The sequence below is a fragment of the Dendrobates tinctorius genome, unplaced genomic scaffold, assembly GCF_039654945.1.
Source record: "Dendrobates tinctorius isolate UK_male_01 unplaced genomic scaffold, ASM3965494v1 ptg000063l, whole genome shotgun sequence".
Lineage (NCBI taxonomy): Eukaryota > Metazoa > Chordata > Amphibia > Anura > Dendrobatidae > Dendrobates > Dendrobates tinctorius.
In genome coordinates, this window is record NW_027361731.1 from 21,244,923 (window position 1) to 21,256,789 (window position 11,867).

At 44.9% G+C, this 11,867-nt stretch overlaps 1 pseudogene; it reads right to left on the reverse strand.

The window, feature by feature from the left end:
• Positions 1–11,437, reverse strand: part of LOC141094295 (uncharacterized) — a 31,815-nt pseudogene extending 20,378 nt beyond the window's left edge.
• Positions 11,438–11,867: the final 430 nt, after the last annotated feature.

Here is an 11,867-nt window from a genome sequence, read left to right on the forward strand (position 1 = left end):
CTAGTTCCCAGGCGCCGGTATGTGATAATGATGTGGGCACGTGGTTGCCACATGTATGAAACACAGACACATATCTCCGGGCCAGACAAAATTGTTGGCACTATGCCAAAATTTGCTTTCGGCCATGACGGTATTTGTAGCATTGGATGCATCCTTCTGTCTGAAGCCGGTATAGACTGCGCAGCGTGGCCAGAGTCAGAAGGATGCATCCAGTGTTAATAGAGGTGACTATGATGACGAGGATGGAGGAGGAGTGTGGAGCTGGAGATTGCGGTATGCGTAGGTGCTGACTGAATATGTGAGGACTTACCACGAGCTTCGGCGAGGATGGAAGAGGAGTGTTGGGCCGGAGTCAGCCCCTGTACATGGCGCGATCTCAGGCGCTATTTTATTGGAAGACAAATTCACACACAGTGTCTTAAATAAAATGACCATGACCATGCGCTGACTCCGGTGCCATTTTATTAGAATATTTAACGCAGACAGTGCATAGCAGGGGAGCGGGGGAAAGGTTTATTGTGAATCTTTGTATGTATGTATAGAACAACAGCAGCACATGCAGGATGGTGGAGCATATACCAGGACTAGCTACTGAACCAGTTCTATGCCCAAATTGTGAGTAATTTTATTAGTACATTTTTATGCCATATTAACCCCTTCAAGACCTTGCCCTTTTTCGTTTTTGCGTTCATGATTTTCACTCACCTTCTTCCCAGAGCCATAACTTTTTTATTTTTCCATCAATATGGCCATGTTAGGGCTTGTTTTATGAACAACACCATTGGTTTAACCATATCGTGCACTCAAAAATTGAAAAAAAATTCCAAGTGCGATGAAATTGCAAAAAAAGTGCAATTCCACAACGGGTTTTTGGATTTTTTTTTTACCATGTTGACCTAAAGCTAAAACTGACTTGCCATTATGATTCTCCAGGTCATGACGAGTTCATAGACACCAAACACGTCTAGGTTCTTTTTTTATTTAAGAAGTGAAAAAAATCCAAAGCTTGTTAAAAAAAAAAAAATTGCACCATTTTCTGAGATCGGTAGCGTCTCCATTTTTCGTGATCTCAGGTTGGGTGAGGGCTTATTTTTTGCCTGCCGAGCTGATGTTTTTATTGATACCATCTTTTGATCGCCCGTTATTGCATTTTAATGCTATGTCATGGCAACCAAAGAAACGTAATTCTGGCATTTTGACTTTTTTTTCTCGCTACGCCATTTAGCCATCAGGTTATTCCTTTTTTTTTTGTTTTTTATTGATCGATCAGGTGATTCTGAATGCCAAATATGTGTATGTTTGATATTTTTTATTGTTTTATTTTGAATGGGGCAAAAGGGTGGTGATTTAAACTTATGTTTGGTTTTTTTTTTATATATTTTTAAAAAAAAATATTTTTTTTTACTTTGAGCATGCTTCAATTGTATCCATGGGAGACTAGAAGCTGCCATAACCCGATCGGCTCAGCTACATACAGGCGATGATCAGATCGTCTGTATGTAGCAGAATACCTCACTTGCTATGAGCTCCGACCACTGGACGGCACTCACAGAAAGCCGGCAGTGACAACCATAGAGGTCTCCTGGAGACCACTAGATGTCATTCCAACCCATCAGTGACCCAAGATCCCGTGACGGGGCTCAACAATGGCCGGAAGCGCGTGTTAAATGCCGCTGTCACCCGCAGCTGTTCCGGGCACATGTCAGCTGTTCAAAACAGGAAAAGATGTGGGCGTTGGCGGTGAGCCCAAATCAAAGGGGGAGACACGACATGTGCCGTACTAGTACGGTGCATGTTGCGAAGGGGTTAAAGGGAACCCATCACCAGAAATAACGTTGCTAACCTGCAGATATGCGGTCAAACTGCAGGTTAAGGCTACTTTCACACATCAGGTTTTCGGCGTCAGGCGCGATCCGGCGTCGTGCCGGAGCGCCGGATCCGGCAAATATTTCGTAAAACCGGATGTGACGGATCCGTTTTTCTGCCGGATCCGTCTTGTTCTTCACAGACAAAACCGGATCCGTCTCATCCGGTTCATCCGGTTTTTGTTCCGTTTTTTGACGGATTACGCCGGATCCGGTTTTTAAAATTGACCCTTGTGGCCTTCCGAACGGGATTGGCTACTGGAAAATTATATATAGCGTGTTCCTACAGCCCTTCTTTGACAGGTTGTAGAGGAGAAAGTGCAGGTTGGAGAGAAGAGCAAGTTACTGGCGAAGATGGATGTTGTGATTGGAAATATTTTGAAGAATTTGGCGGATTTTATAGCGGAGGCGAATCGTTTGAGGGTGATTGTTCTGGAGAAGGAGAGAGCGAGACAGCAGCGCATCAGGCATCGTAGACGACGTTTGTGGATCCACCCCATCACAGCCAAGAGAATGACGCGTGGGGTCTATTCTACACTCTGCATGGACCTTCGACGAAACCCGGATAAATTTTTTGGATATGTTCGGATGAAAATGGAGAATTTTGATTACTTGGTGGAGCGCATTGCACACCTCATAAGAAAAGCGGACACCTATTGCCGCTTCTCTGTTTCACCCGCAGAGCGTCTGATGGTGACTTTAAGGTAAGCCACATTTATTGGATATGATCGCATCAGAGCACACTTTCACTGCAATCTTGTTGGTGTTAGCTTGTATCTCCAAGTGTTATAGCTGAGTTTTGGTATGTAATGCTGTGATTTAAAACTAATTGATTGTTTTTTAATTCCCCACAGATTTCTTGCAACTGGAGAATCCCTTTCGTCACTGCATTTCCAGTACAGACTCGGGATTTCCACCATATCTGGAATTGTGAAGTACACATGCCGTGCACTGTGGGACTCCTTAGCTGAAGAGTTTTTACCAGAGCCCACAACAGAGAGGTGGATTGAAATTTCTGAAAAGTTTCAACAGATATGTCAGTTTCCGAACTGCTTGGGCGCTGTGGACGGGAAACATATCCGCATTGTAAAGCCAGCCGGATCGGGATCGGAATATTTCAATTACAAGAAATATTTTTCCATTTTCCTTATGGCAATCGCTGACGCGGAATACAAATTTATTGCTGTTGATATTGGGGCCCATGGCCGCTCCAATGACTTTCAAGTTTTCAAACTGTCTGCCATGGGGCGTAAACTGTATGGAAACACCTTCCAGTTCCCACCACCTAGACCGCTGCCGCAAACATCTGGTCCACCTATGCCATTTGTCTGTGTATGGGATGAAGCCTTCCAGCTGTCAGAACACCTTTTGAAACCGTACTCTAGCAGAGGATTGACAAGAACAAAACGCATTTTTAATTACCGCCTCACAAGAGCAAGAAGAATGGTTGAATGTACCTTTGGTATTCTGACAGCTAAATGGCGGGTCCTATTGACTGCGATCAACCTCAAGACAGAAACTGTGGACGAGGTGATCAAAGCTTGCGTGGTACTACACAATTTTGTTATCTGCAAGGAACCCATTTCCATTGAGGACACCTCTGAAGAAACCACCTTGCAAGATTACCATGACATTACCACTAGAAGTTCTGTGACGGTTTCAGTAATGAGGGACAATTTTGCACTATACTTTATGTCACCTCAAGGCAGAGTACACTGGCAGGATGACAGAGTGTGAAAGATTTGTGCCCTAACCAAACTTGTGTACCTTCTGGACCAACAGTATATACCTTTGCCAACCAAAGTTGGCTATCTTGTCATGGTCTCTATTTTTAGCTTTAGGCCACAGGTGTGTACCTGGTTGTGTTTTATGCAAAGTATTTCACCTTTTAACAAAAGTTGTGTACATTGTTAGGAAATCACCAACAATAAACACAACTTTTTAGGTGAAATACTTTGCTTCAAACACAACCAGGAACACTACTGTGGCAAAAAGCTAAAATTTACCCACAGTTATATACCTGGTTTTGAATACCTTTTTACCTTTGAAATACCCTGTATTTAACCTTTTTTTTAAACATAGTTCGCCGCAGAAAGAAATGACAGACAACCATTGAGAAACGATAATTTAACTTTTATTTAAAATATTTTTTTTTTGTAAAATGTTTTTAATGTGCAAAAAACTTTTTTAATAAAGGTTTTAAAAACAATAGGCATTTTTATTAAAAAACACATTATAAATCTGTGTAGTGTGGGGTGGAAATACTGCTGGAGGGGCTGCGGGACACTTCGACACTGGGAGTGTGGAGAGAGGATTGGGATCGTGGTGGGGAAGGAACAGTTAGAGGTGAAGGTGTGGAAAAAGCTACAGAATGGGTGGACATGTGGGAGGCAGAAGAGGTGGTGGGCGGTGGAGTGGAGGGTTGGGCAGGGACTGTAGGAGCAGATGATGTTGATGGCAAGTTGTATGGGGAAGGAGTTTGGTAGGGGGAAGGAGTTTGGTACGGGGAAGGAGTTTGGTACGGGGCAGGTTGCTGGAAGTGGGGAGATGTCTGGTACTGGGGAGGTTGCTGGTACTGGGGAGGTTGCTGGTACTGAGGAGGTTGCTGGTACTGGGGAGGTTGCTGGTACTGGGGAGGTTGCTGGTACTGGGGAGGTTGCTGGTACTGGGGAGGTGGCTGGTGCTGGGGAGGTGGATGGTATGTAATAGGAGGGGGAGGATGGAAAGTGGCTGGAGGGGGTGCAGGTGGAGGAACTACTGTGGTGGGAGGAGGAGGTTGGGAGGTAACGTGCTGGAGAGCACCGTGGCATGAATGCATTACATGCATCTGCTGGGTAGGAGAGAGCGTTTCCATGCGCTCCACAACAGACCTGAAAAAGGTGTGGTTTGGAGAAGATCTTGCTTCTGAATGCATGGTTTGCAGAAGTGTCTTCACCTCCAGAATGCTGGAGTTGATCTGCTGAAAGCCTGCGGAGATTTGCTCTGACAAGACTTTTAGACAGTTCTTGAAAGATGCATTCAGATGCAAGAACTCTGGCGCATAAGTCTTTTCCTGACCCCTCTGCCGCTGCCACCCAGTACCCGCAGGTGTAATAGAGGTGGCAGGGGCAGAAGGGTGGGGTAAAGGGAAAGCGATCTCCTCACCAGCAGCTTCATGTAATGTAGGCGGCCACGATGCTCCTGTGCTGGTGGATGGGACATATGGGTCGAATGTGTGGGAAGGCTGGGAAGGTGCAGATGTACCGGGGCGGTCGAAGTGTCCCTCGGTGCCGGTCTCCTCAGGGATCGCCTCAGAAGGGTCCAATCGTGCAGGCTCCCGAGTGCTGCTCACCGTGCTGTGGAATAAAGAGAAAAAAAAACAATTAAAATAGTGACATGGTATGGCCCTGGCTGAAAAAAAAAAGTTACATCTAAACATTTTTTTTCACATGTGCTGTGTAATATTTAACTTCTGGTGACCATTGTATCCCGGAGGAACGACAGGGCTTTGGCGTACTTGTACTTGCTCCTGCGTCCTCCAGATCCACTCGGGGCCCGCATCTCTTTATTGAACTCCTTCTTGAAACAATCCCTCACAGACCGCCACCGATTCACAATTCTCTCCCCTGAAACGAGAAAGGAGTGGTTAGTATACAACATCAGTGTTTCCCAAACTCCAGTCCTCATGGTCCCCAGGGGTCATGTTTTCAGGATTTCTATAGTAAATGGAAATCCTGAACACATGATCCGTGGGGACCACGAGGACTGGAGTTCGGGAAACACTGGTTTACATCAAGCAACCGGTACTGTATATACTTACGCTCTTTAATCTGGGCCCGAGCTTCGAGGTCCTCCCAGCGGCCCACAAGGAGCGAACAGATTTCCTCCCAGAGTCGTCGGGTAACGATCAGGTCAGCGTGGCGGCGGTCAGCCATATTCCAGAGCGGCTCCCTTTCTCTGACGAGATCGATGAGGCGGTCCACATCAATCCCTCCATCCTCACCGTCAGAGTCGGGAGCACGCTGTGAAGGCTGTTAAAGAAAAAGACAAAAATAACATAATTAGCCTCCACAAAAGAAATGAAATAAAAAGTGCAAAAAAAACAAAACAAAAATATTTATACTTACACACTGGTGACCGCCGCGTTGCTGTCGCCGACGACCCTGGGAGGCACTGCGAGGACCTCTTTGCCAAGCACCAGATTGGGAAGACTAGAGAAGAAAACAAAAAATGTTATGTCTTTGGATGTAGGCATTTGTTTGCTGTGTGTGGTCTGCAGAACATTGTTTTCTATGTGTTGTGTGTAGTGTGATGTTGTGTTTCTGCGTTTGATGCAAAAAACGTACCAATTGTGAGCCCACTCCAGGTGTCTGTCCACCCCTTCCTTCTTCTTCTGGGAGCTCCTCTTCATCTTGTGATTCCTGTTTTGAAATAAAAGGCAATGAATAGACATATATTACAGAGATGATGGATTTTGGAAATAAAAACTTACCGTCAAACGCTGACGATGCGAGGGAGGGCTCCCAGAAGAAGATGTGCTGTCTTCCTGCTGGCCAGACTCCATGCCTGTGGGTGGTGTTACTGCTGCTGCCAGTGCTGCCAGTGCTGCCACTGTTGCTGCTGCTGCATCTCTTGGGCGGCTGTTGAATAAAGAGCAACAATGGGGCAATGAATATCTTGATATTCCATGGCCCTAGTTTGGAGGAATGGGGGATTTGATAATTACCATCTCTCATCTGCTGCTGGACTCCCCTCCTGTTGTTCAGCATGCTGCTCCATTTGGGGTGGTGGTGGTGCTGATGGTGCTGCAGTGGTCTCCTGCCTTCTCCTGCGCCTGGTTGCTGTCTTGGGTGGCATGTTGGGTGTGGCTGAGGGTCCCACTGTCTTGCTTTTATATATGTGTCTTGTGGGCAGAGCTACTGGGCATGCTCAGACCAAAAAAAACGGATCTGGCGGATTGCGGCGCTCATAGGCTTTCATTGTGTGAAAAAGCCGGACGCGCCGGATCCGGCGTGTTCGGGTTTTTCGTCGGAGACAAAAAACGTTACAGTAGCCATTTTTTCCAGACGCCGGATTGCGACACATTGTCGGATCAGGCGAAAACCGGATGAAACGCATGGCCATCCGGCGCAAATGCAAGTCAATGGGGGGGAACCGGATCCGGCATTGCATTTCGCCGGATCCGGTTTTTGTCAAAAGCGCCGGATCGCACCTGACGGCGAAAACCTGATGTGTGAAAGAGGCCTAACAGTGTTATTATGCTGCCTGGTGCCCGCACGCAGCCGAATGCAGAGGGGAGAAAATGATCTTTATTCTTAGCAGTATGGTCATTTCAAAAAAGTTTGCTCATTTCTGCATCAAGATGTTTATTCTTCCCAAGTGATCTCATCCAACAAACACATCACGTAAAGTAGGGTATCAATAATCAGTTGTGTACAGAAGGTATAGAGAAACACCTTTGTACATAGAAGAACTTCATATGCTGCCATGTCACGTCTCACCATGACTACTCTGTAATGGTCTTGTACTGGCATGCTCCTGCACTGTCACTTTTCTAACCAGCCTTCCCAATACAGTCCATGGCTGCGCTGGTGGAGATGCTGCACTAAATTCACAGGGTCACTTAGTTCATTGTGTAAGAGTCAAATTAGCCAATCTGTTATTACCAGAGCCAAGTTGTTACCCGGTTTTGAGTAGATTATTACCGGACCCGACTTCTAAATCCTTTCCTGATCTGCCTACATATTTTTTTGTTGACCTCAAAACGGTTTGGCTTCTCACTTGACTGTCCTTCCAGGACCGGTACGGCCGCTAGAAACTCAACATATACAGACGTGGTCAAAATTGTTGGTACCTCTTATTTAATGACAAAAAAAACACAATGGTCACAGAAATAACTTGAATCTGACAAAAGAAATAAATAAAAAATCTATGAAAACGAACAAATGAAAGTCAGACATTGCTTTTCAACGATGTGTCCACAGAATTTAATAAACTAAAACTAATGAAATAGGCCTGGATATAAATGATGGTACCCTTAACTTCATATTTTGTAGCACAACCTTTTGAGGCAATCACTGCAATTAAACGATTCCTATAACTGTCAATGAGACATCTGCTCCTCTCGTCAGGCATTTTTGCCCACTCCTCAAGAGCAAACTGCTCCAGTTGTTTCGTGTTTGAAGGTTGCCTTTTCCAGATGACATGTTTCAGCTCTTTCCAAAGATGCTCAATAGGATTTAGGTCAGAGCTCATAGGAGGCCACTTCAGAATAGTCCAATGTTTTCCTCTTAGCCATTCTTGGGTGTTTTTAGCTGTGTGTTTTGGGTCATTATCCTGTTGCAAGACCCATGACCTGCAACTGAGACCAAGCTTTCTGACCCTGGGCAGCACATTTCTTTCTAGAATCCTTTGATAGGCTTGCAATTTCATTGTACCCTGCACAGATTCAAGACACCCTGTGTCAGATGCAGCAAAGCAGCCCCAGAACATAACAGAGCCTCCACCATGTTTCACAGTAGGGACAGTGTTCTTTTCTTGCTATGCTTCATTTTTCTGTCTGTGAACATAGAGCTGATGTGCCTTGCCAAAAAGTTCCATTTTTACTCATCTGTCCATAGGACATTCTCCCAGAAGCTTTGTGGCTTGTCAACATGTAGTTTGGCAAAGTCCTGTCTGGCATTTATGATTTTTTTTTTATCAACAATGATGTCCTCCTTGGTCGTCTTCCATGAAGTCCACTTTAGCTCATATAATGACGGATGGTGCGATCTGACATGGATGTTCCTTGAGCTTGAAGTTCACTTTTAGGCCGTGTTCGCACGTTGTGGATTTTTAGCGTTTTTTCGCTGCGTAAACGCTAAAAAACCCCATTGTATTCAATGGCATTCCACACATGCTGTGCTAATAGTGCGTATTATTCCGCGGCGGAATCGCATTTCGGAAAAATACGCAGCATGCTCATTCTTTTTGCAGAATCACGGGGATTCCGCACACATAGGAATGCATTGTTCTGCTTACTTTCCGCATGTGGCTAAGCCCACCATGCGTAAAGTAAGCGGAAAATGTGCGGATGGTACCCAGGGTCTGGAGGAGAGGAGACTCTCCTCCAGGCCCTGGGTACCATAGCCCTGTTAAAAAAAAAAAAAAAAAGAATTAAAATAAAAAATCGTCATTCTCACCTTCCGGCGTCCCCCGCAGCATTCCCGCCTGTCAGCGACGCTCCCAGCATCTTCTGGTCCCAGTGATGCCTTGTGACAATGACCTGTGATGACGTAGCGGTCTCGCGTGATGCTACGTCATCTGGGGTCATTGTCGCAAGGCATCGCCGGGAACGGGACTCGCCAGGAGCATCACGAGCATCGGGAATGCTGCAGGGATGCCGGAAGGTGAGAATATCACGATTTTTTTTTATTATTATTTTGAACATTATATCTTTTACTACTGACGCTGCATAGGCAGCCTCAGTAGTAAAAAGTTGCTCACACTTGTCAAACACTATGTTTGATGAGTGTGACCAACCTGTCAATCAGTTTTCCAAGCGATGCTACAGATCGCTTGGAAAACGCTAGCATTCTGCAAGCTAATTACGCTTACAAGACGCTAGTTTTTCGCAGTAATTCCGCATGTGGATTTCCCACGGCAGGTAATTGCAAAATTCCGTGAAAATCTGCAAGTGTGCACATAGCCTTAATCTCTTTAGAAATGTTTCTGGGCTCTTTTGTTACCCTTCGTATTATCCGTCTCTTTGATTTGTCATCAATTTTCCTCCTGTGGCCACGTCCAGGGAGGTTGGCTATAGTCCTATGGAGATTACATTTCTGAACATGTGCAACTGAAGTCACAGAAACATCAAGCTGCTTGGAGATGCAATTATAGCCTTTACCTTTACCATGTTTGTCTAGAATTTTCTTTCTAATCTCCTGAGACAACTCTTTCCTTCACTTCCTCTGGTCCATGTTGAGTGTGATACACACCATGTCACCACACAGCACAGTGAGTATCTGTAGCCTCTATACAGGACACTCACTGATTCCAAGATTGTAGACACCTGTGATGCTAATTAGTGGACACACCGCGATGTAACATGTCCCTTTTGTCACATTATTTTCAGGGGTCCCATCATTTCTGTCCAGGCCTATTTCATGAGTTTTATTTTTTTATAAAAGCAGTGCCTGAGTTTCATTTGTTCACTGTCATAGATTTTTTATTTATTATTACTTTTGTCAGATTCAAGTTATTTCTGTGACCATTGCAGGGTTTTCTGCCATTAAATGAGGGGTACCAACAATTTTGACCACGTGTGTAATTACAGTAGAACCTGTGACTTCTCTGCATTTAGTGGTCACTACTCACCTGGGTAGTCATATGTAGGAATCTCCTCTTTACACCGCTCATCACCCCTCACATATGTCTCTGTAGTATTAATATGGGTCAGATCTTCACCCTGAAACAAATATTGTAAAAGTCACAGACAGATGGAGAAGTCCCATCTATGATCAGCTCTAATCCTGCCATCTCCACCGCTCTCATTACACAAGTATAAAACACATAATACTGGTGGATAAAACAAGACTGAGCCCAAGACCTTCACAGCCGTCCACACATCATAGGGGAGATCTCATGACACCTTCTCTCCATCTACCTGATGATCCTGAGGAACATTGGGATCTTCTTCTTTACAATCCTGTGGAAGAAGAGGATGGGGACATCTCTCTGGTGTTGTCCTCTTACTGGATAGATCTGGAGGAAACACATACAGGGACTGAATTCATTCTTTACATACAGATAATTATAGGCCGTGTGTATCTAGTCCTGACTATTACCTGGTGATGTGAGGGGCTGGGGAGCCTCCATCATGACGTCCTTGTACACATCTTTGTGTCCTTCTAAATACTCCCACTCCTCCATGGAGAAATAGATGGCGACATCCTGACACCTTATAGGAACCTGACACATACAATGATACCGTCATCCCCCCGATCCTTTCATAGCATTACTGTATAATGTCCCAGCATTCCCAGCAGTGTCACCTCTCCAGTCAGCAGCTCAATCATCTTACAGGTGAGTTCTAGGATCTCCTGGTGATTGATGTCCTCATGGATCAGGGGGTGAGGTGGAAGTCCCGTGATTGGGCTCAGGGGTCTTCCACATCCCTCAGACACAGGGTCCTGACAGCGATCAATAGAGGTGGTCTTCACTACTATGTAATCCTGGTTATGGAGAGACACATTAATAAATCTCACTACAGACATTTCCAGAGTCCTCACCTCTCCAGTTCTGTCCATCTGTTATTCCCATAGATAAGAATGATGTAATGTGACGCCATCAGAATCTCTCACCTCTCCAGTAAGCCGGAAGAGGATCTCTAGGGTGAGGTGTAATATCCTCTCCACCATCTTGTCCGTAGCCATCCGTTAAAGTTTATAACTTCTAGAAAATTTACTTTAAATGATTGTATCTGCCAGGATCCTAAATGGAAGGAAGATCAGCTGATGAAGAATCATACAAAATACCATGGGAAACAAGACACAGGAGCAGTGATGCTTTTATAGTGTAAGGACATGTGCACACTGCGTCTTTTCAGGTGCACATGTCTTGTAACCAATCCGAAAAAGTGAAAAACAACTCACTGTTGATACTTTCAGTTTTTCAACTTCTAATAACCCCTTCAGGTTTCTAAAGCTGCAAAACAGTTACAAAAAGTGACCTGAAAACAGCAGATAAAGACACCAAAAAAATTACATCTCAGGACCAGAAACGATGCCTTTAGTGAGGTCACAGGACTCATTTTGGACTCGTAAATACCATGAAAAAAAAAGAAAAAGGATTGTCCAGGAAGGCATCAATATGCAGTATACGAGACGGGGAGTAGAGATGTGCAAACTTGTCGGAAAACGTTCGCCAATCTCAAATTCGACACAAACGTAGCACATTCGGATTAGTGTTCCAGAGCAAAGTTTGCGCACATTTCGGTAAATGATCATGTTTCCAATAATGTTTTGTTAGGTGTCACGTGGTTTC